This window comes from Lynx rufus, unplaced genomic scaffold (assembly GCF_022079265.1).
Source record: "Lynx rufus isolate CCGP_SWC_20201006 ecotype Redwood Valley unplaced genomic scaffold, mLynRuf1.p SCAF_6, whole genome shotgun sequence".
Taxonomy (NCBI): domain Eukaryota; kingdom Metazoa; phylum Chordata; class Mammalia; order Carnivora; family Felidae; genus Lynx; species Lynx rufus.
This window is the reverse complement of record NW_025814878.1, coordinates 113,040,650-113,061,646: the sequence shown is the minus strand read 5'-3', so window position 1 is coordinate 113,061,646 and position 20,997 is coordinate 113,040,650. Positions and strand designations below refer to the sequence as shown.

Genomic DNA, 20,997 nt, shown 5'->3' with positions numbered 1-20,997 from the left:
GCCGGCCGGGGACCTGGGGGAGCGGGTCCCCCCTCCGCGGGCGCCTGCTAAGCCGGGAGCTGCCTCCTCGGCACCTGCGCAGGCACCGCGCCGCCCTGCGCCGAGCTGCCATTGGCTCGCTAAAAATGCCTCTCTAATCTGCGCCCATCTGTGCACGCCTCCTCCTTCCTCCCCCCCGCCTCCTCGGCTCTGACCTTCCTCCTTCCCGCAGCCCCGGCGCGGTCCGGAGAGACGCGGTGGCGGCGGCGGTGGCGGCGGCGGCGGCGGCGCAGCCTCCTCTTCCCCCGGGAAGTCGTCCGGGCTTGAGGCCGGCCCCAGACGCCCCGCTCTGCCCCGTGGCGCCGCCGATGGTGCCGGGCCCTCCTGCCCCCAGGTAGGGGGTCTGGCCCTGGGAGAGAGGGTGCGGAGGGAGGGGGCCAGTTAGGGATGCGGGTCTGCGGTGGGCGCAGAGGCTGATACCTCAGGGATTGGGCACTGGAGAGAGGTGGGCGCGCGCCGGGGCTGCCTTGCAGGCACCGGGGCTCGCGGGCATCACCCAGGCAATGCCAGGATGCCCCTGCGCCCGGCCCCTTGGGAAAGGCAGCTAGCAGCGGAGGCCTTTACCCTGGGGAAAACGCAGGAAATAGGTTCCTGGGGAAGCTGGGGCCCAGGCCCGGGGGTTCCGAGTCTCTGGCCTGGGGCGGTGTGGTCCCAGCAGGGCGGGTGGGCTTGTGCCAGCTTGGTGCGTAAGCTATTTATGGATCAGAGTGGGCTGGGAGAAACACAGCAGTTGATGCGCCCTATGCCGTGTCTGGTTTACAATTAAAGACATTTTCTTCTGTCTCTCTACCCCTTCCCTCATAGCTGGGATGGGAGTGGGGAGGAGAGGAGGAGATGCTAAGTAGCCTGCAAATACAGCAGAAGCCATGGTCTTTCTGACACCGCTCTCCTCCCTATCCCCCAGGCCACTTGCTGCCGGTTGGAACCCTCTCCCTCTTATTTTTGCCTTAGGAGGGCAGGAAAAGATTAAAGAGTCATCAGGGTGTGAGGGGCACAGTGGCAAACCCCAGAGCTTGGCCAGACCCAGCTTCAAGCCCCAGCTGCCCCCTACCCCCACAGCCCAGTTCTGCACCCCACGTGCAGTGACACATGTGGCCGCTTTTCTCTGGGCACAACCATAAATAACCTACATTGCCCTGGCTCTGGCACAGCCGGGGTGCAAACAGAACCGTCAATGATTTTGGAAGTTCTATGCCTTCCAAAGGCCCACCTGACCTTCCCATCACATGCAAATCACCACTCACAAACCACCCCCTCCAGGAAGCTTCCTGATACCCCAGGTGAGATCCTTGCCTCCTGCCCTGCATTCTTCAACCTAGTCTGCCTTGTGGTTTAGTTATTTATGTCTTGTCTGTCACCCTCTGGACCAGAGGTACCTTCGGGGTAGGAATCTGTTCCATTCACTTCTGCCATTGACCCTGAGCCTGACCAGGGCCTGGCACAGAGTAAATGTTTGTAGAATGAGTGAATGAATGAATTTGGACTATGGGAAGTAGCTGGCAACCTGAAGCTGGGGAGTGAGCCTCCTCTGGGGCTTTCCTTCCATCCCCCAGGACTAAGAGCCACCAAAATCAGACAGTCCCATTTAGGCCCTTTCTGGTCCTGCAGCTGATGGATAGTGATGACATCTGGAGATAAACGTCACAGTCCCGATGGCTTCAGAGGGTCTTTTTTGGGCCCCTGGTTTGAGTGCCCTGGTCTAATCTAGGCTTGGTAGAAGGCCTGGTGGAAGTCTGGCTTCCCTCAGGCCCCTGGGTTGGCATTTTCTTCCTGGGGTGCTCAGCTCAGACCAGGGGTCTCTGTCTCTATCTCTGTCTCTGTCTCTGTCTCTGTCTCTGTCTCAGCCTTTGGGAAAGTTCTGGTCAGCTTCAGGGAGTTTGGGAAGTCCCAAGCCAGGCCATCTTCAGCTTCTGGGGTCCTCGTGGCGAGCTCAGAGCAAATCTCCTGATTCCATCGTGTGGAGGAGGAAACCCAGGCCAGAAGAAGAGGCCAGGGGTTCTGAGGTCTATGACGGATATGGACATGTGCAGACTTTCTTTCTGGCCCTTGTTGCTCCTTTGACAGCCAAGACATCTGCAAGATGTTCTTGTCCTGGCCTTACAGAGGGGGAGACTGAGGCCCAGAGAAGGTCAGCAGCAGAGCCAGGGATGGCACTCAGTTCCTGGCTCCAAGTCCAGTGCTCTCTCCACTGGGCTCCAGGGAGCTGGGGTGAGGGCCCAGACGCAGGTCAGAGAGTGATTGTTCTAGAACCCCAAGGCTCCCCCTCCCTGGCTGTCTTGGCTCCTAGTAATGGAGAGGGTATGGAAGCATGGAGGGGTGCTTCAGGGGTAGGGAGAGGCAAGGGGGGGATGTGTTAGTGCCTGGAAGGGGTTGGCCCTGGGGGGGGGGTCTCGAGAAGAGGGTGCAGTAATAACAGTAGAAACTACCAGCACACAGCATTCGTCATGTGCCAGGTCCTATTCCAACTATTAACTCATTCAATCCTCACAAAAGCCCAATGAAGTAGGGACGCTATTATCCCCATTTTACAAAAGGGGAGACTGAGGCACAGAGAAGTGATCTGTCCAAGGTCACACAGTCTGAAAGTGGAGGAGCTCGGATTTGAACTTTGGCTCCAGAGTCCATGCTCTTAACCTGTATTCTCTATTGCAAGAGCAAGAGGGCTGTGAAGCTGGCTGCTGGGGGCTTGCTGTCTCCACGGAGATGCAGGTTTCAGGTCCTCAGTGGCTAAAGTTCAGGCGCTGTGGGTGGGAGGTGCAAGATTAAGTGTGACTGGGGGTTGCGGCTGCTGAGAATACTAACCAATCTCAAGGAGCAGGAGGGTCACCTTTGCAGGATGCACAGCTGACCCTGCTCTGCATCCTTCAAATGGACAAAGGGCAATCTCCTAAAACTGGCACTGTTGCCCTCCCCAAGCCTGTGTTTCCTCTTTCTTTTCACCCTCCCTCTGCCCTCCAGCTGCTCTGAACTGCTCTCAGTTCCTCAAATAAGTCATGCTTCTCTCACCTGCAGGCCTGTGCACAGGCTGTTCCCTGCCCCCCCCCCCCCACTAGAACACTCTCCCTCCTCCTCCCTACACATTTCTTCTCACCCTGGGGTGGCTGAGACTTCTGTTCCTCCCAGAAGTTTCTCTACCTGGGCCTGCTGCTCAGCGCCCCCCTCCCCCATAGCACCCTCCGGGGCATTTGGTTGTTGCCCCGCCTTCTCCCACCCCAAAGGCCATGAAGTCCAAGGGCAGGGTCTGTGTCCTGTTCCCAGTGTCCCCAGTGCCTGGCACCGGATAGCCCTGGCTCCCTTAGGGAATGAGTGAATGTGGCCCCTCATGTCACCAACCTCGGGACACATACAGCATTTTTCTTCTCCCCCACAGGAGTTGAGGAAACCACTCATAAATTTGCATATAGCCCCACAGCAGGGATAAGCTGGTGGTAGAAAGCCTTCACTGGAGAGGTGAAAGGGCCTGTGGACCTGGTGGGACAGGGGAGAGCACTTGGGGTAGGGGAGTTCACCCATTTGGGGGAAGCCTCCCCCTGGGAAACAGGATGAGGGGGCAGGTTGGGGGGGGAGGGGAAGGAGTGGGTGTGCCAGGTGTAGGAGGGGTGCTTGATTTGGTTTTACATTCTTAAATTTAAAAAAAAAAGCTTTTATTTTCTTATTCCCAAAATAATATGTGTTTATTGTGGAAAATGTAGAATGTACTGGAAAGCCAAGCAAACTCCATTAGCCAGCATCAGACCCACCTGATGTAGGCACTTTGTGGCTGGTTTCCAGCCAGGGGGGCAGCAGACTGGGGCAGGGGTGGGGGGAGATGGGGACTGAGGACAGGCCGGGTAGAAAGTGAGGGGGATCAGTGTGTAGGTGGCGGGGGGGGGGTGTCCCTGAGCCTTGCCCGTGGACACCAGGGAAGGAAGCAGGCAGGATGGGGTGGAGGGAGAAGCGGAGCTCCGATGCAGGCGGCCACGGACAACCTCAGGGACCCACCATGAGCTCTGGAGCTAGAGCGGCCCTTTCGAGCAGAACTTGACGGTCAGGCAGCTAGACCTCAGCACCCATCAGGCTCTGGGTGGGGCCCTGGGCTTGCCCTTAGGCAGGTGGTTCTGCAGCAGCAGCAATGAGGGGCTGCAAGCCAAGGGTCATGTGCTGGCATCCCCCGCCCCCCTCCCCCCACGGCAGCTGGGACCAGAGACAGAACTTACCACCAGAAAGGATGGGTGGGAAGGAATCCACAAGGGGAGAAGACCAGCAGGAACCTGGCTCTGAGGGGGTGGAACTCTAACGCCAGGGAGGTTGGTGGGGCTATCTGGGGGGGGGGGGGGGAGGGAGAGGCCGGGAGTGTGCCCGTGGGCGTGGCAGAGGGGTGCCTCCCTAGACCTCTTGGGTGGCAGGGCCAGTGGGCTGCCTGATGGCTGGGAGGGCAGAGGCGGCCTCGGGTACTCTTTAAAAATCACTTGATATTGGGGCGCTTGGGTGGCTCAGTTTGCCGCAACTCTTGATTTCAGCTCAGGTCATGATCTCACAGTTCGTGAGATCGAGCCCCCTGCCGGGCTCTGTGCTGACAGGGTCCTGCTTGGGATTCCGTCTCTCTCTGCCTCTCCCCTGCTCTCCCCAAGTAAATAAATAAACATTAAAAAAATAAAATAAATAAAGTTTAAAAATCACTTCATGTTAAAATGCTGGGGCAGGGGGTGCTGCGGTAGGCTTACTGGATAAAGTAAATCCAGGATGCCCAGTTACATTTGACCTTCAGAGAAACCACAAATTTGTTTAGTACAAGCGTGCCCTAAATATTGCGTGGAATGCACTCGCACTAGGAATTTTATTTGTTGTTTATCTGGAAGCAAATTTAAGTAGGTGTCCTGCATTTTTAGTTGCTACATCTGGCTACCCTATAGAGGGAATGGAGAGGGGTAAAGAGAAAGAGAGGTGAAGTGTGGGGGGGTCCTAATTTTCTCTTCTTTTGTACTGTGGACGGGCTCAATCGCTACTTGTTTGAAGCTGACGGTTAAAAAGAAATTAAAGTATCCCTCTTTTCGAAATCAACCAGACGGTTTCGAATTTTGTGTCCGCAAACTGTTTGTTTACTGCCGAGAGAATAACTCCTCATTTGTGGAGTTTGGTTCTCTGGTGCCGCTCAGAAACATGGGCCGTGCTCTCATTTATTCAGGAGGCACAAAAGGAGATTCGATGATCAAGGGTGGCGTCACTATAATAATGTTAATGCATTCGAGAAATCAAAGTCCTCCTCGTAATAAAGCTCTTAGGTGGCAGAGAGTGTGGGAAACCGGAAGTCTCACCTCAGCCGGGGAGAATAGGTGGGCCATAGTAATCAAAGCTTTGATCTGGCAGTTTCTCCCCCAGGTGCCCTCGTAGTGGGGTGCAAAGACAGCTGGGTGGAGACGGTCAGTGTGGCAGAGCCACATCAGGAGGGCCGGTGGTGTAGTTAGGACCTCTCCGGCCCGTGTGATTTTAGGCAGCTGTTCAGTTCTTCCATTTGGTCAGTGAGTCTCCACTGAGTGCCTCCCGGGTGCCAGCCACTGTTTTAGAGGCTTGGAGATCTGACCAGAAAGAACAGATGGTCAGCAGGTATGGCAGGTTGAGGCAAGTGACTTTGTAGAATAGCATATTTAGTATGAGTCCGTTAAAAAAATATATACACGTGTACCTCTGTGTCCACACTGCATAGAAATGTCTGGAAGGCTGTGTACCCCGTCGTTATCAGAGCTTACCTCTGGGGGCAGGTATTAGGAGGCTCAGTGCCAAGCAAGATGGGGAATGTTTCCTTTTCGTTTCAGCCATGCCGTGCTGTTTGCCTTTTCTGACAGCAAATGTCATTACTCATAAAAACATAATTAAAATTATACTTGATGATATCTGGGGTTTTTCTTAGAAACCTTAAAAAATGAGCGTTTGAATTGCTTTCCCCTTAGTTTGACGGCGTTTTGAGTCGGATGCTGCCACTTGGGTTTAAATTTTTGTTTGTGGCTGGTTTTGAACTGGGCCCCTCATGGGACCAGTTTCTCCTGGCCTCCTGGGACCCCTCTTTCTCCTTTCCTTCCTTGCCTTCCTGGGGTGGATGCAACCTGGTGGGATGGGCAAGGGGCTAAGGGAAGTCTGGGTGTCAGGAAGGCAGAAGCATTGCAGAAGCCAAGTCTCCATGAAAGTGGTGTTGGGCACCCACCGTGTGCGTGGTACTGAGGTCTCCTGCGGGGGAGACGAAGGAGGCAGGCCCTGGACAGCAGTGCCAGGGGGCCCAAGGGGGCCCGAGGTCCACTGACATGTGCCAGGCACTATTTTCTTCATCGTATTTTTTAACTCATTTAGTTTCCTTAGTAGCCTTACAAGGTTATACCCATTTTACAGATGTGGAAACTGAAGTTAAGTGACTCGCCTGAGGTCACACTGCGAGTAAGTGGCTGAGGCAGGATTCACACCCATGCGGTCTGGATCTAGAGGCTCCGCTCTTGACCTCTACGCCATGGCACCTGTCGTTAGGGAGTGAAGAGGAGGCATGCTCCCGAAGACCACGGAAGGTCTTCTGATCCGGAAGGAAAAAGCTGGTAGATTCGTAGAGGTGGAAGGTGCCTTCCAGGCAAAGTGACAGCAGGGACAAAGGTGCATAGGCTGGAGAGGTGGGCTGTAGGGGGCTCTGGGGAGGAAATCAGTGTAGGAACCTGAGGGAGGAAGTGGGAAATGAGGCTGGTGGGGAATGTGCCAAATATTTGAAGCCATTGGCCTCATTGGGCTTTCTGGGACAGGTGGCCCAGAGCCCCTCAGCTCCCTTCCGTCCCACCTGGGCCCTCCCAGGGCCACCCACCCTGCCCTTGGCCTGCCTCAGTCCAACCTTGACCAACCACTGGAGAAGAGAGACAGCTGAGGGAGGGCAGGAGCATGGGCTGGGGGCAGGGGCGAGGGGGGGGGGGGCGACAGGGTGAGGTCCTGGCCCTTATACTGACTCACGCAGGGGCCTTGGGCCATTCAACACCTTGCCTTGGGACTCAGTTTCCTCTTCTGTTCTTTACATTTTGAACTTTTTATTATGGGAAAATATAAGCATTTACAAAAGTAGAGAGAATAGTATCCCAAACCACCATGTACCCGTTGCTCAGCTACAACTCCTATCAATTGATGGCCAGTCTTGTTTCGTTTCTGCCCCCTATTCTCCTTTTCCCCTAGTAATTCAAACTGGGTGGGATCACTCCAAGGCATCAGTTCATTACAAATATACCAAGATGTATCTCTAACTGATAAAGACTTTTCCCAACATAAGCACAGTACCATTATTATACCTAAGAAGAAACTTTCCTTTCCTTTATGTTGTCACATATCCATTGAGTATTCATGTTCCCAGTTACTGCAGACCTTTCTTTCTTTCTTCCTTCCTTCCTTCCTTCCTTCCTTCCTTCCTTCCTTTCTTTCTTTCCTTCTTTCCTTCTTTCTTCCTTTCTTTTTCTTTCCTTCTTTCTTTCTTTCTTCCTTTCTTCTTTCTTTTTCTCTTTCTTTCTTTCTTCCTTCCTTTCTTTCTCTCTTCTTTCTTTCTTTCTTTCTTTCTTTCTTTCTTTTTCTTTTTATGGCTCATTTGACTCAAGATCCAAATAAGATTTACATATTGTTATTGGTTGATGTGTTAGTCTCTTTTTTTCCCTTTAAAAAAATGTTTATTTATTGTTTAGAGAGAGGGTTGGGGAGGGGCAGAGAGAGAAAGAGAGAGAGAGAATCTCAAGCAGGTTCTGCACTGTGAGCACAGAGCCCAATGCAGGGCTCAAACTCACGAACCGTGAGATCATGACCTGAGCCGAAATCAAGAGTCAGACGCTTGGCCGGCTGGGCCATCCAGGCACCCCTGTCTCAGTCTCTTTTAGTCCATAGGTTCCCTCTCCATCTTTTCCTTCATCCTTGGCAATTTATCTGTAGGAGAAACCAGGTTATTTGTCCCCTGGAATTTCCCGCAGCCGGATTTTGTTGGTTGTATCTCCGTGGTGTGGATTAACATGTTCCTGTGTCCCCTCTGTAAATTGGGTAGTTGGATTCATCTGTCTTCTGACTCCCCTTCATGCTCTGTTCAGTAAGCCCTCCTGACTCTACCTTCATGACGCCCAGAGTCTGACCACTTCTCACCATGTTGTCCATTGCCGCCCTCCCTTCTGAACCGCCACTGTGGCTTTCCTGGATTATTGCAGCAGCCTCTGCCTGGTCTCCCTTGCCTCTCTCCTTGCCCTAGCAGCCAAAGAGACCCTTTCAAAACCTCAGTCAGATCATGTCCCTCCTCTGCTCAAAACTTCAATGACTCCCTCTTATTTCGAATAAAACCCAAAGTCCTATAAAAAGTCCTATAACAGTCTACAAGGCCCTGCATGGCTTGCTGCTCACTACTGCTGACCTCATCTCATGCCACTCACTCCTACCTCACTGGGCTCCCCGTCGGTTTTGGATGTATCAGATATCCTCCTGCCTCAGGGCCTTTGCACTGCTGTTCCCTGTGCCTCGCTGCAGAGGTCAGCATGGCTTCTGATGTTTCACATCTCTGCCCTCGTCACCTCCTCAGAGAGGCCTTCCCAGAGCATCTCACCTAAAGTAGCTGCCATTGTTCTCCACCCTCTGCCCCCTGCTTTCGTTTCTTTCATAGCACTTACCCATCCCTGATGTTACGATGTTGTTGGTTTCCTGTCTGTCTCCCCTGCCTCCCTGGGAGCTCGTGAGGGCAGGGCAGCATGACTGCCCGCAGAGCAGACCTCCTCTTCCCCTTACATGACTCTTGGTCAGCTCCTCTCTTTTCAGCATTTCCTGGAAAATAAAACAATGCTTCAGAGTTTACAAAATACTTCCTGTCCTAGGTCAGATGCGGGAAGTATAGGGAAGCATAATCGGAGACAGGGATTCCCGGGCAAGTGATTTATTGCAGGCAGCTCACAGAAGGGCGGGAGGGAGCCTGCAGAGTGCTCGAGAGGGGTGCAGCAAGTACCAGGGGTGGGGTCGTCCTGCCTTGAGGCAAGCAAGGAGCCAGGCCACTGTGTACCCCCTTACCGGGCAGTCATTGGCTGCTCCCCGGGGGAGGGCATGACCTCTTGGGCATCTCGGGTGAGGAGGCGGCTCACCCAGAAGCCTCGGCCAACTCTCCGAAGGGGGGCGGCGGTCTAGGGCATCGTGCACACCTCCTCCGTTTTCATACCCATTTGCTGCTCCCAGTCCGGCCATCGGCTGTGAGGGAGGGATCTATTAGTGACCATTATTCCTGTTTGATAGATGAGGAAGTCGAGGTCCTGGGGGTGGGATCGTGGAATGACTTGCCTGGGATGGCACAGCCAAGAAGGGACAGACCTGGGATTGGAGCTCAGATTCCTCCAGGGGACCCTCTGACTGGCTGGTTAACGTCTTAGTGGCTGCTGGTTCCTAGTTGTCCTCTCACACTTCCGTTCAGCGAGCAGGTATCCAGTGCCGTGTGTCCTACTGAACCGGCTGCTGGCCATTCAGTGACGAGTGAACCCCCTCTCCTGTTGTCCGCACCCTGCTGACCCCCGAGGAGCCCTGAGCCCCAGCCTCTGCAATGACAACATGGACAACACGCGGTGCCCGTTGAGCACTTCCTGTGTGCTGGGCACTGTGCTAGGCTCTTCGTGTGCATTCACACACCGCAGGGTCACAGCACCCATTTCAGATGGGCAAGCTGAGGCTGCAGAGGGGCCTCAGGCTTCGGGCCAGGGTCCCTCGCGAATGCGTGATAGAGCTGGGACTCCAACAGGGTCTGAACGCGACTCTCACTCCCACCTCCCCTCCCCCAGCTCCACCCACAGCGGGATATCTGGTGTCACCTCTATCAGGAGCTCCATCGGACACCAGGCTGTTCCCCTTGCCTGCTCCCCAAGTGTTGGGTGACCAGCTGCCATCTCTCCTGCCCCAGTTGGCCGGGCCCCAGACGGGCACTTCTGAGGGGAGGTCTCCCCGACCCTACAGGGCCCAGGGTTCCTGCATCTGCCCTGCATTGCCTCCCAGCCCCTTTGTCACCGTCCCGACTGGCCGGGTGGGCCCTTGGGCCAGTCCCAGCTGGCCTGGGCATTGAGGGCCCCTCCCCCTCATACCAGCTGGCCTGGTAAGCTGCAAAGCTGGCTTGGCCTGGGTGTCCCTGGACAGGACTGGGGGTGGGGCGACAAATCACAGCAGGCTTCTTTACGCCTTACCACCCCCCACACAGGGTCAAGGCGAACCCAATAGGGAGAAACTGAGTCAATGCCTGAGGGATGTTAAGGGTGGAGAGCCCCCCACGCTGCCTTGGTGATGCGGGTCTGTGAGGCAGTAGGATGGGGGTGGGTGCCCCAACATGCATCAGCTCCAGATCCTTGAGACCCCTGCTCCCCCTAGGACCCTTTTTCTACCCCATCCCCAAGCCGCTCTGAAACATTGTTCAGCTGAGCTGGGCACTGGAGGCCAGGCTCTGTCCCAAGCCTCAGGCCTAGAGGCTCCCTCCCGGGGCTGCGCCAAGGAGAGGCCTGTGGCCCCCTTGGCAGAGCTCCAGGCATATTTGTGCAAATTCTGGACATGAAATAGCGTGTAAAGCACATGCAAATTAGCCTGTCACCCAGTTGGTGTAGCCAGTGGAGCCGTTTCCCTGCTCCCAGCGTGGCCTGCATGGCTGGAGAGCTATGGTCTGCAGGCAGGTGAGGTGCCCCCCACAGCAGCTGGAGGGGTGCAGGGGAGGTGAGAGCCCCCAGAGCCGTGGCCACCCCACCTTTACTGCAAGTTAACGTCTGATTTCTGTCACATTTTCCTCCTCACCAGATGGTGATTTTCTAATTTGATCATTTTGTTTGCATAAGCTAGGCTTCTGTAAAGAACTTTGCCTCTTCGTTTATTTCGTTCTTCTGAAATATAGTGTGTTTAGCAGGATAAAGGCTTGATTCTTTCCCCTTGTTGATCAGTTATAAAGTCAACGAGTTCGTGTTCTGGCAACCTCCAAAGGAGACCACTGAGTATTTTTCCCATTTTAAAATATAAAAGTGTATAAAACAGGTTATACATTTTAACAGATCAGTACAAAGCCGGGGCGCCTGGGTGGCTCAGTTGGTTGAGTGTTCGACTTCGGCTCAGGTCATGATCTCATGGTTCGTGGGTTCGAGCCCCGCGTCGGGCTCTGTGCTGGCAGCTCGGAGCCTGGAGTCTGCTTCAGATTCTGTGTCTCCCTCTCTCTCTGCTCCTCCCTGCTCACACGCTGTCTCTCTCTCTCAAAAATAAATAAAGATTAAAAAAAAATTTAATACAAACCCAACATCCTTGTCACTACCATGTAGGTCAAAAAAAATTGCTACAGTTCTAAGAGACCCCCACTCGTACCCTTGTCCCCCACTGGGCCCCTCTCCCAGAGGGACCACCGTTCTAAATAGTTAGTGTTACTAGCTGCTTGGTTTTTGTTTTTACCATGTAAGTATGCATCCAAAACCAAATAGTTATGTCTCTCTTTGAATTTTAATTAGCGGAGGGGCATCTGGATGGCTCAGTTGGTTAAGTGTTCAACTCGTGATTTTGGCTCAGGTCATGATCTCACGGTTCGTGAGTTCAAGCCCTGCATCGGGTTATCTGCTGTCAGCGGGAAGCACACTTTGGATCTTCTGTCTCCCTCTCTCTCTGCCCCTCCCCCACTTGTATTCTCTCTCAAAAATAAATAAACGCTAAAAAATTAAAAATAACAAAAGTGAATTTTAATTAACGGAACTATTATTCTTTCATGGCTGTTTTTTTTTCAATTAGCATTTTCTTTTTACCATGCATCTAGAGTGTTCTTTGTAGTAGTAATTATTTCATTTTTCTTTGTTGTATAGTGTTCCAATATGTGAACAGACCGTGATTTAATTCTCCAGGCTAGTGTTTACACGCATCCAGGTTGTTTCTGATATGTGGCTATGGTGAAAAATGCCACTCGGAGCATTCTTCTTTTTTTTTTTCTTTTTTTAATGTTTGTTCACTTGAAAAAGAGAGAGTCGGGGCGCCTGGGTGGCGCAGTCGGTTAAGCGTCCGACTTCAGCCAGGTCACGATCTCGCGGTCCGTGAGTTCGAGCCCCGCGTCAGGCTCTGGGCTGATGGCTCAGAGCCTGGAGCCTGTTTCCGATTCTGTGTCTCCCTCTCTCTCTGCCCCTCCCCCGTTCATGCTCTGTCTCTCTCTGTCCCAAAAATAAATAAACGTTGAAAAAAAAAAAATTTAAAAAAAAAAAAAAAAAAGAAAAAGAGAGAGAGAGAGAGAGAGAGTGCAAGCAGGGAAGGGGCAGAAAGAGAGGAAGACACAGAAAGAGAGGAAGACACAGTCTCAGCATAATGCCTAAGTTGTCCCATCTTTGGCCTGTGGGATGCCTCTGGCATCCTTTTCACACAAAACACACTGTGTTTAGAAGTGTCCTTGCTTTCTGCAATGAAGATGTTCTAGTCTCCGCAGAGCTGCAATCAGCCATTTCTTTGAAGAGCTGTGGGGTATAGATATCTATTTTTTAAATTGAGATATAATTCCATATCTATACAATTTTATCCCTTTTAAAAAGTATAATCCGGTGGCTTTTAGCACATTCACAAAGTTGTGCCACGTCACCACTATCTAATTCCAGAACATTTCCATCACTCCAGAAAGGAACCCCATACCCTCGAGCCAATTACTCCTCAGTTCCCCTCCCTCAAGCTCCTGGCAACCACCAGTCTCCTCCCTGTCCCTATAAACTTAATTTTCCTGGATATCCAGTAAGTGGACTCCTTTTTTTTATTTATTTTTTTTTTAATTTTTTTTTTCAACGTTTATTTATTTTTGGGACAGAGAGAGACAGAGCATGAACGGGGGAGGGGCAGAGAGAGAGGGAGACACAGAATCGGAAACAGGCTCCAGGCTCTGAGCCATCAGCCCAGAGCCCAACGCGGGGCTCGAACTCACGGACCGCGAGATCGTGACCTGGCTGAAGTCAGACGCTTAACCGACTGCGCCACCCAGGCGCCCCTGGACTCCTTTTTTTTAAAAAATATTTTTATTTATTTTTTGAGAGAACAGAGTATTAGCGGGGGAGGGGCAGAGAGGGAGGAACAGAGGATCCAAAGCAGGCTCTGTGCTGACAGGCTGACAGAGCCCCCAGAGCTCACGAACTGTGAGATCATGACCTGTGCCAAAGTCAGACGCTCAACCAACTGAGCCACCCAGGCGCCCCTGGTAAGTAGACTGCTACAAGACTTTTCTGATTGGCTGCTTTCACGTAGCGTAATGTGGTTCAGGGTCACCGGCGTCATAGTACAGAGCTGCTTCATTCCTTCTTATGACTGAATAATATTCCATCGCGTGGATACACATGTTTTATTGATAAATTAACGGACTTTAATCCATCAATCCATTGATGCATTAATGGACATTTGAGTTGTAATGGCTTTTGGTTGTAATGGACTTTTGGTTGTAATGAGTAATGCTTCTGTGAGCATTCACGTATAAGTTTTTGTGTGGACATATGCTTTCGTTTTTCTTGGATATGTACCCGGGATCACTCGATAAATCGACCTTTAAGTTTTTGAGGAAACTACGGGGCTGTTTCTCAGACTGTGCCAGTTTTCGTTTCCACCAGCAGTGTGTGAAAGTTCCAGTTCCTCCTCATCCTCACCAGCGCTTTTTATCATCCGTCTTTTTGGTCATGGCCACCCTAGCGGGTGTGAAGTGGCATCTTATTGAGGTCTCGATGGGCATTTTCCTAATGATTATTGATGTTGAGCATCTTTTCATGTGCTCATTGGCCTTTTGTATATCTTCTTTGGAGAGATGTCTTCTCATATCCTTTCCCATTTTGCCATTAGGTACTTTGTTTTTTTTATTGATGAGTTTTAGAGTTCTTGATATATTCTAGATACTAGACGCGTAGCAGATATATGATTTGCCAACATGTTTTTCCCATTTCCGTGAGTTGTCTTTCCTCTGCGGGTCCATTTAATGAGGAATGGCCATTAGAGTCTCAGTCTGGGTGTTAGAGGCTTTATGCTTTATGAATTCTAGAAACCCACCAAAGAACCCACCCATAGCCTCAGAAGCTTTGGGCAGTAGGCCCTTGGGCTATAAGGACCAGCCTTGCCCGATCCCTTCATTTCTCAGGGATACTGAGAGGCAGAGAGGGGAGGTGGCTGCCTGGGGGCCCCCAGCTGCTGTGTGGCTGTGGGGCACCAGAGTCAGGTCCCCAGTTTAGTTCCCATTACTGCTCTTGGAGTCCCTGCCCGGCCACATCCCCCAAACCTCCCAGCCTCAAGCATTCCCTTTACTTCAGTGCCCCCCAGCTCTGCTTTATTGCTCTCAGCCTCTCTTCCTTCCAGGAGAAGCTCGTCCTCCTGGGATGAGCTCCTGTGGCCCCCAGGGGGTGGGAGGTTGCATTGTACAATGCATTGGATGCATCGTCAGTGGTCAAATTTGGGAAAAACCAGGTACACCCGAGGTAAAGAGTCTCCTTTATGCAGGACTCATCCGTGCCTTTAACCTACTATTTTTTTTTTAATGTTTGTTTATTTTTGAAGGAGAGAGAGACAGAGTGTGGATGGGGGAAGGGCAGAGACAGAGGGAGACACAGAATCCGAAACAGGCTCCAGGCTCTGAGCTGTCAGCACAGAGCCTAACACAGGGCTGGAACCCACGAACCATGAAATCATGACCTGAGCCGAAGTCAGATGCTTAACTGGCTGAGCCACCCAGCCGCCCCAACCTATTGTTGTTTATTTTGAATGTCACTTGTCAAAACTTAGAAGTAACCAAGATGTCCTATAAGAGGTGAATGTGGAAATAAGCTGGTATGCCCAGACAATGGAATATTAATCAGGACTCAAAAGAAATGAGCTATCAAGCCCATGAAAGACATGGAGGAACCTGAGAGACATTAATAAGTGAGAGAAGCCAGTCAGAAAAGGCTACATACTTTAGGACTCCAATTATATGACATTCTGGAAAAGAATGTCACAGAGACCACAGAGACCACAGAGCTCACAGAGACCATAAAAAGACAATGATTGGTTGCCAAGGCTTTGGGGAAAGGGAGGGAGGGTGAGAGGGGTGGATGGGTGAATGAATAGGTGACTTTCAGGGCAATGAAACGATTCTGTCGTGGTGGGCACACGTCATTATACGTTTGTCAACATCTCTAGAATGTACAATGCCAAGCGTGAATGCTCGTGTAATCTATGGACCATGCTTGGTATTGATGTGTCAGTGTTGGTCCATTGATTTAACAAATGTGGCACATCGATGGGATGTTGATGGCAGGGGAAACTGGAGGCAGGGGTAAGTGGGGTATGTGGGAATCCTCTGTATTTTCTACTCAGTTTTGCTGTGAACCTAAAACTGTGCTAAAAAGAAAGTCTGTTAATTAAGAAAGTAACATTGGGGAGTGATGAGTGTTACAAAGGAAAAATAAAACGGAAGTAAGGGGCCAGGGAGTGACAGGGCTGGGCTGGCTGTTTTAGATGGGTTGGAGGTCGGAGACATGAATTAGAGGCCTGACAAGGCAGGGAACTGGGCCTGTGGACACACCAGGGGAAGAGCATCCCAGCACGGGGAGTGGCACATTCAAAGGCCCTGGGGCAGGAAAGAGCCTGATGTGTGTGAGGGACACAGAAAAGACAAAGTGCCTGGAGGGGAGAAGGGGCCAGGGGAGTGGCCGGGGGTGAGGGTCAGCAAACAGGTTGGGGTCCTGCATGTTCCACCTGCAGGCGGGGCAAGCCCTGGGATCTTTCTCAGGGAGACGGCGGGTCACTGGAGGGCTTCGGCAGGGGTGTGACATGTCAAAGTTAGATTTGTGATTTAAAAGGAGAAGCATCTGGCAAACAGATGGTAGGGAGCAGAGGTGGAAGGGGGACCTGTGAGGGGGCCACACGGTCCTGCAGGCAAGAGGTGATGGTGCTGACACACCGTCTGTGGCAGAGGGGGCGCTGAGTGGCTGGGTTCTGCATATGTTTTGAAGGGAGAGGCAGTGGGATGTGGGGGTGAGGCGAGGAGAGGAATCTACATCGTTGGTTTGAGCATTTGGGTGAACAGTGGTGTCATTTTCTGGGATGGAGATGGCCAGGCTTCTGGAGCTGGTCCCAGAGCAATTAATAGTTCCATTGGGGTGGTGCCTGTGGCTCAGGCCACTGAGCGTCTGACTCTTGAGTTTGGCTCAGGTCATGGTCGTAGGGTCCTGGGATCAAGCCCTGCATTGGGCTCCATGCTGAGCATGGAGCCTGCTTGGGATTCTCTCTCTCTCTCTCTCTCTCTCTCTCTCTCTCTCTCTGTCTCTCCCCTTCTGCTGCCTTCCCTGCTTGTGCATGCTCTCTCTCTAAAAAAAAAAAAAAAAAAAAAGAGTTTCATTGGGGACAGGTCAACCTGTTAGATATCCAAATAGGATGTTGAGGAGGTGGCTGGATATATGAGACTGGAGTTCAGTGCCAGAGTTGGGGCTAGAAATATAAGAGGGGGACATTTAAAGCCACGGGCCTGGAAGAGATCACTTGGAGAATGGGTGCACCCAAGGAAGAGAAGAGGCCACAGGGCTGAGTCCTGGGTGCGAGGGCACATAGAAGTCGGAGAGCCAAGGAAAGATCGAAGTAGGAGGGTGATGTCAGAAGCAGGAAGGCCACAGATGTGAGGGCTCATGGGGTGGCAGTCACGTGGCTGTGGGAGGGGGGTTGGGGGGGGCTGGGGCTCTGGCACTGTGGGAGCCAGTGATGGCCAGTGAGGGCCAGAGCCTGACTGGAGGGTTGGGGAAGGAGGGGCAAAGGGGCATCCAGACGGCCTTCCCAGGAGCGTCCTCTGTGACCCAAAGGAGCAGGCTCACAGGGCAGACACTGAGGATGGTGTGCAGCTCTGGGGGGACCTTTTTTTAATTGTTTTATTTTTTGTAATTTTTTTTTAATGTTGTATTTCTTTTTGAGAGAGAGAGAGCACAAGTGGGGGAGGGATAGAGAGGGAGACACAGAATCCGAAGCAGGTTCCAGGCTCTGAGCTGTCAGCACAGAGCCCGACGCGGGGCTCGAACCCATGAACCATTGAGATCATGACCTGAGCCGAAGTCAGACGCTCAACTGACTGAGCCACCCAGGTGCCCCCCCTTTTTTTTTTAAATGAGAGGAACAGCACCTTGTTCCCCCCTTTACGGGAGAGATTCCGTATGGAGGGAAACCCCGAGCCCACGGTAGAGGGGGATCATTGCAGCTGGAGAGCCAGGAGGGCAGGGGCTGGTGCCCGGTGCTAGGGAGGCAGAGCCTGGGCTGGGTGGGGGCCGAGCGAGTGCGGGGGTGCTGCCTGCAGACTGCTCGCTCCCATTTCCTCCCGACGACAGCACAGGCGTCAGCTGGGAGTGAGGAAGCGGCAGGTGTTATGAAACATTGGTCTCCGTGGCGGTTCTCACAGCCGCTGTGTGAAGTAGGTGCCACCATCCCCGTTTTGCAGAAAATGAGAAATGAGAACGCGGGCCCAAGGGTGACTTGAGATTTGAGCGGGGCCTGGTGGATTCCAAGGGACTTCCTCCAGGGGTGGACACCGGGATGTGAGTCTACACCCTGCTTTTCCAGCCTCGTGGCCTGTACGGCCCTTCACCTGCAGCGTGGGCAGCAGGGCCCAGACGGGGGAGGTGACCGCCCCAAGGTCATACGGAGTGACACTGGGTGGGAATGCATTTGTCATTCGGCCTCCATATGTTCCCCCTGAACAGGGGGCCATGATGACTGTTTGGGTCCCTGGGACCTATATCTATCTGGACCCTGTGTCTAACAGTCCTTGAAAGGCCTGGGTGTTCCTCCTTCTCCACGGCTGCTTAGCCGAATAAATGACTGCGTAAGTCCCTCTGGGGAGGGATTGGTAACATTAGCACCACATACATTTGGTCTGGGGTTACTGGGCCCGTCCTCCTGGGGACCTGGTCTCTGCTTCCGTCACTTGGATCCGAAACCTTGCTCGGGTCTGGAAATTGGGCAGAGGATCATGACTTCTGTTGATCGTCGGGCCTTGGTTTCTTTTGATTGTATAGAAGGGGCAGCGTCCTTGTTGGCTGCCCGGGCGGCCTGGCCCTGGGGCCACCATGAGCCACTTCCAAAGCTCTCCGGGCCAGACTGTCCCGGCTGCCGCTCTGACCTTGCTGGCGGTTGTGGTGACCGCACCCGCCTCACTGTTGACGACCCCGCACTGCCCCCTGGCCTTTTATCTGGGGATCCTATCATCTCATCGCTGTCGGGGCGCCTAGTCCCGTAACAACAGCTGTAGTCGGGTCTCCAAAGGACACTCAGCCCTGAGCTTGTCAGGCTGCCGGGACCCCTCCCAGCACCGCTTTTCCTTATGGCCTTGGCAAAGCGAGGGTCCGTCTGTCCTGCAGGAGGTAGACATCTGGTGGTTTTCTGGCCTGACTGGCATGTCCACCGAACGTGCCCACTCGCCTCAGGCTTTGGCCCCCTCTTCCGCCCTCTGACACGGCTGCCCCGGCCTTTCTGATTCTCAACACCATGGCCGTTGCCTTCTCCCCGTAACCCTTATATGTGGGATTCGCTCTCCCTTATCCAGCCCTGTGGCCCACCTCACCCCTTGATCCAGCCCTCAGATGGCACCCCGCGTACTCTCCTGGCTTCCTCCTGGGCGTGGTGGCTCCGTCCCGCAGCCGGGCTGAGGTGTGCCTTCTCCAGTCACCGGTCTGGTGGCCGGGGGGCTTGGGGGCAGATCTGAGGGGGGATCCACAGCGTGGTCCTCAACGTGAAGGCCCTGAGGGCTCACGTCCAAGTCCGGCTGTTTCCCAAGCCAGGCCTGACCTTGGTGCCACAGACTCATCGGGGGCTGAGAATTCAACCTTCTCTGACATTCTGCTCCCCTTATAATTAAGCTGTATCTCTATTCCTCAGCTAGTCCCTCCCCTCCAGCTGCGGGGGAGAATTTATATGCAGCTAAGGAGGCCCTCGGCTTTCACCCTAGGCCTTGAATTAGTGATTACTCGCTCTCAGCTCTTCGCTTTCTCCAGGGCACGAGAGCCCCCAGGAACAGCCACCCCGTTCCGTGGGCTTTATAATGAATTACTGCTGCCCCAGCCTCTCACACTCCAGAGGTATTGCCCGACAGCATGCTCCCTTCCACTGCCAGCCCGGGAAACCGTGAGCAGCTTCATTGCTGCCAGCTCTCTGCCTGCCCAGCCCTGGTCCTCACTGCCAGCCACCGGTGGGGACACAGCTCCCCACCCCCGCGTTCAGGGGCTGCTTCCTAGAACCACTGTTGGTACCCACTGGCCAGGTTGGGGTTCTGGGGAAACAGACTAAAATGATCTGTGGACGGTCACTGGGAAGTGTTCTCAGGAACACCCCTGGTAAGAGGGACGCGGGACTGGGCAGAGAGGGAGAGGCTGAACTCGGGCCTCCCTTGATCCCCGGAGGGGTGGGGGCGGGGGGGGGGGCTCTGAGGCTGTGGTGGTACGTCACAGGTGTCCTGCATTCAGGCGAGGGATCCAGGCCTGGTGGCAACCAGTTCCTTATTGGGTGTGAGTGCCCGCCGGGAAGGGTCTGTAGGTGGAGGGCAGTTCTTGGGGAGGGACTGAGAGTTCAGCAATAAATACTCCCCGCAGTGGGGGGAGGGGACCTTTGTCCTGAAGCAGGGCTCTGGGCAGGGTAGCACCATTTATTTAGTCTTTCCGCTGTTGATGGACATGGGGTGGTTTGGGGCTAATGCGAGTACCACCCCCGTGGGTATTCACGCACGTGTCTTTGGTGGCCGCGTGCGCTCATCACTGTTGCCTGGGTACCCAAAAGTGGAACCGTTGGTCTGAGGCATGCGATGTGGTGAACTGCGGAGGGCACTGGCAAACAGTTTCCCAAAGTGGCCACTTTCGACCCCCACCAGCTGCATTTGCCAGTTCTGGTTGCTCTGCGTCCTTGCCAACACTTGATATCGTCTGTCCTTTAATTTTAGCCATTGTGGTGGTCCAGACAGCACGGATTCTTTTTTCTTTTCTAAAGATTGTTTTTTTAATATTTATTTATTTATTTATTTATTTATTTATGTTATTTTTTAAATAGAGACTAATAGTTTTTTTTTCATATTTATTTATTTTTGAGACAGAGCACAAGCAGGGGAGGGGGCAGAGAGAGGGAGACACAGAATCCGAAGTAGGCTCCAGGCTCTGAGCTGTCAGTACAGAGCCCAATGTGGGGCTCGAACTCACGAAACACAAGATCGTGACCAGAGCCGACGTCGGCCGCTCAACCGACTGAGCCACCCAGGTGCCCCTTTATTTATTTTTTTAATTTACATGCAAGTTAGTTAGCATATAGTGCAACAATGATTTCAGGAGTAGAGTCCTTAGTGCCCCTTATCCATTTAGCCCATCCCCCCTCCCACAACCCCTCTAATAACCCTGTTTGTTCTCCATATTTAAGGGTCTCTTATGTTTTTGTCCCCCTCCCTGTTTTTATATTATCTTTTCTTCCTTTCCCTTATGTTCACCTGTTTTGTACCTTAAATTCCTCATATCAGTGAAGTCATGATATTTGTCTTTCCCTGACTAATTTCACTTAGCATAATACCCCCCAGTTCCATCCATGTAGTTGCAAATGGCCAGATTTCATTCTTTTTGATTGCCGAGTAATACTCCATTGTATGTATATACCACATCTTCTTTATCCACTCATCCATCGATGGACATTTGGGCTCTTTCCATACTTTGACTATTGTTGATAGTGCTACTATAAACATGGGGGTGCATGTGTCCCTTCGAAACAGCACACCTGTATCCCGTGGATAAATGCCTAGTGGTGCAATTGCTGGGTCGTAGGGTAGTTCTATTTTTAGTTTTTGAAGGAACCTCCATACTGTTTTCCAGAGTGGCTGCATCAGTTTGCATTCCCATCTAAAGATTATTTTTACATGTTTGTTTATTTTTGAGAGAGAGAGAGAGAGAGAGAGAGAGCGCACAAGCAAGGGAGGGGCAGAGAGAGAGAGATACAGAATCTGAAGCAGGCTCCAGGCTCTGCACT

At 52.7% G+C, this 20,997-nt stretch overlaps 1 protein-coding gene across 1 annotated transcript in view; it reads left to right on the top strand.

Annotated features, from left to right (window-relative positions):
• Positions 1 to 298: 298 nt before the first annotated feature.
• Positions 299 to 20,997, top strand: part of PACSIN1 (protein kinase C and casein kinase substrate in neurons 1) — a 57,672-nt gene continuing 36,973 nt past the window's right edge. The window contains exon 1 of the mRNA XM_047102817.1: positions 299 to 373. The gene's annotated coding sequence lies outside the window, so the exon portion shown is untranslated. The remainder of the gene's footprint in view (positions 374 to 20,997) is intronic.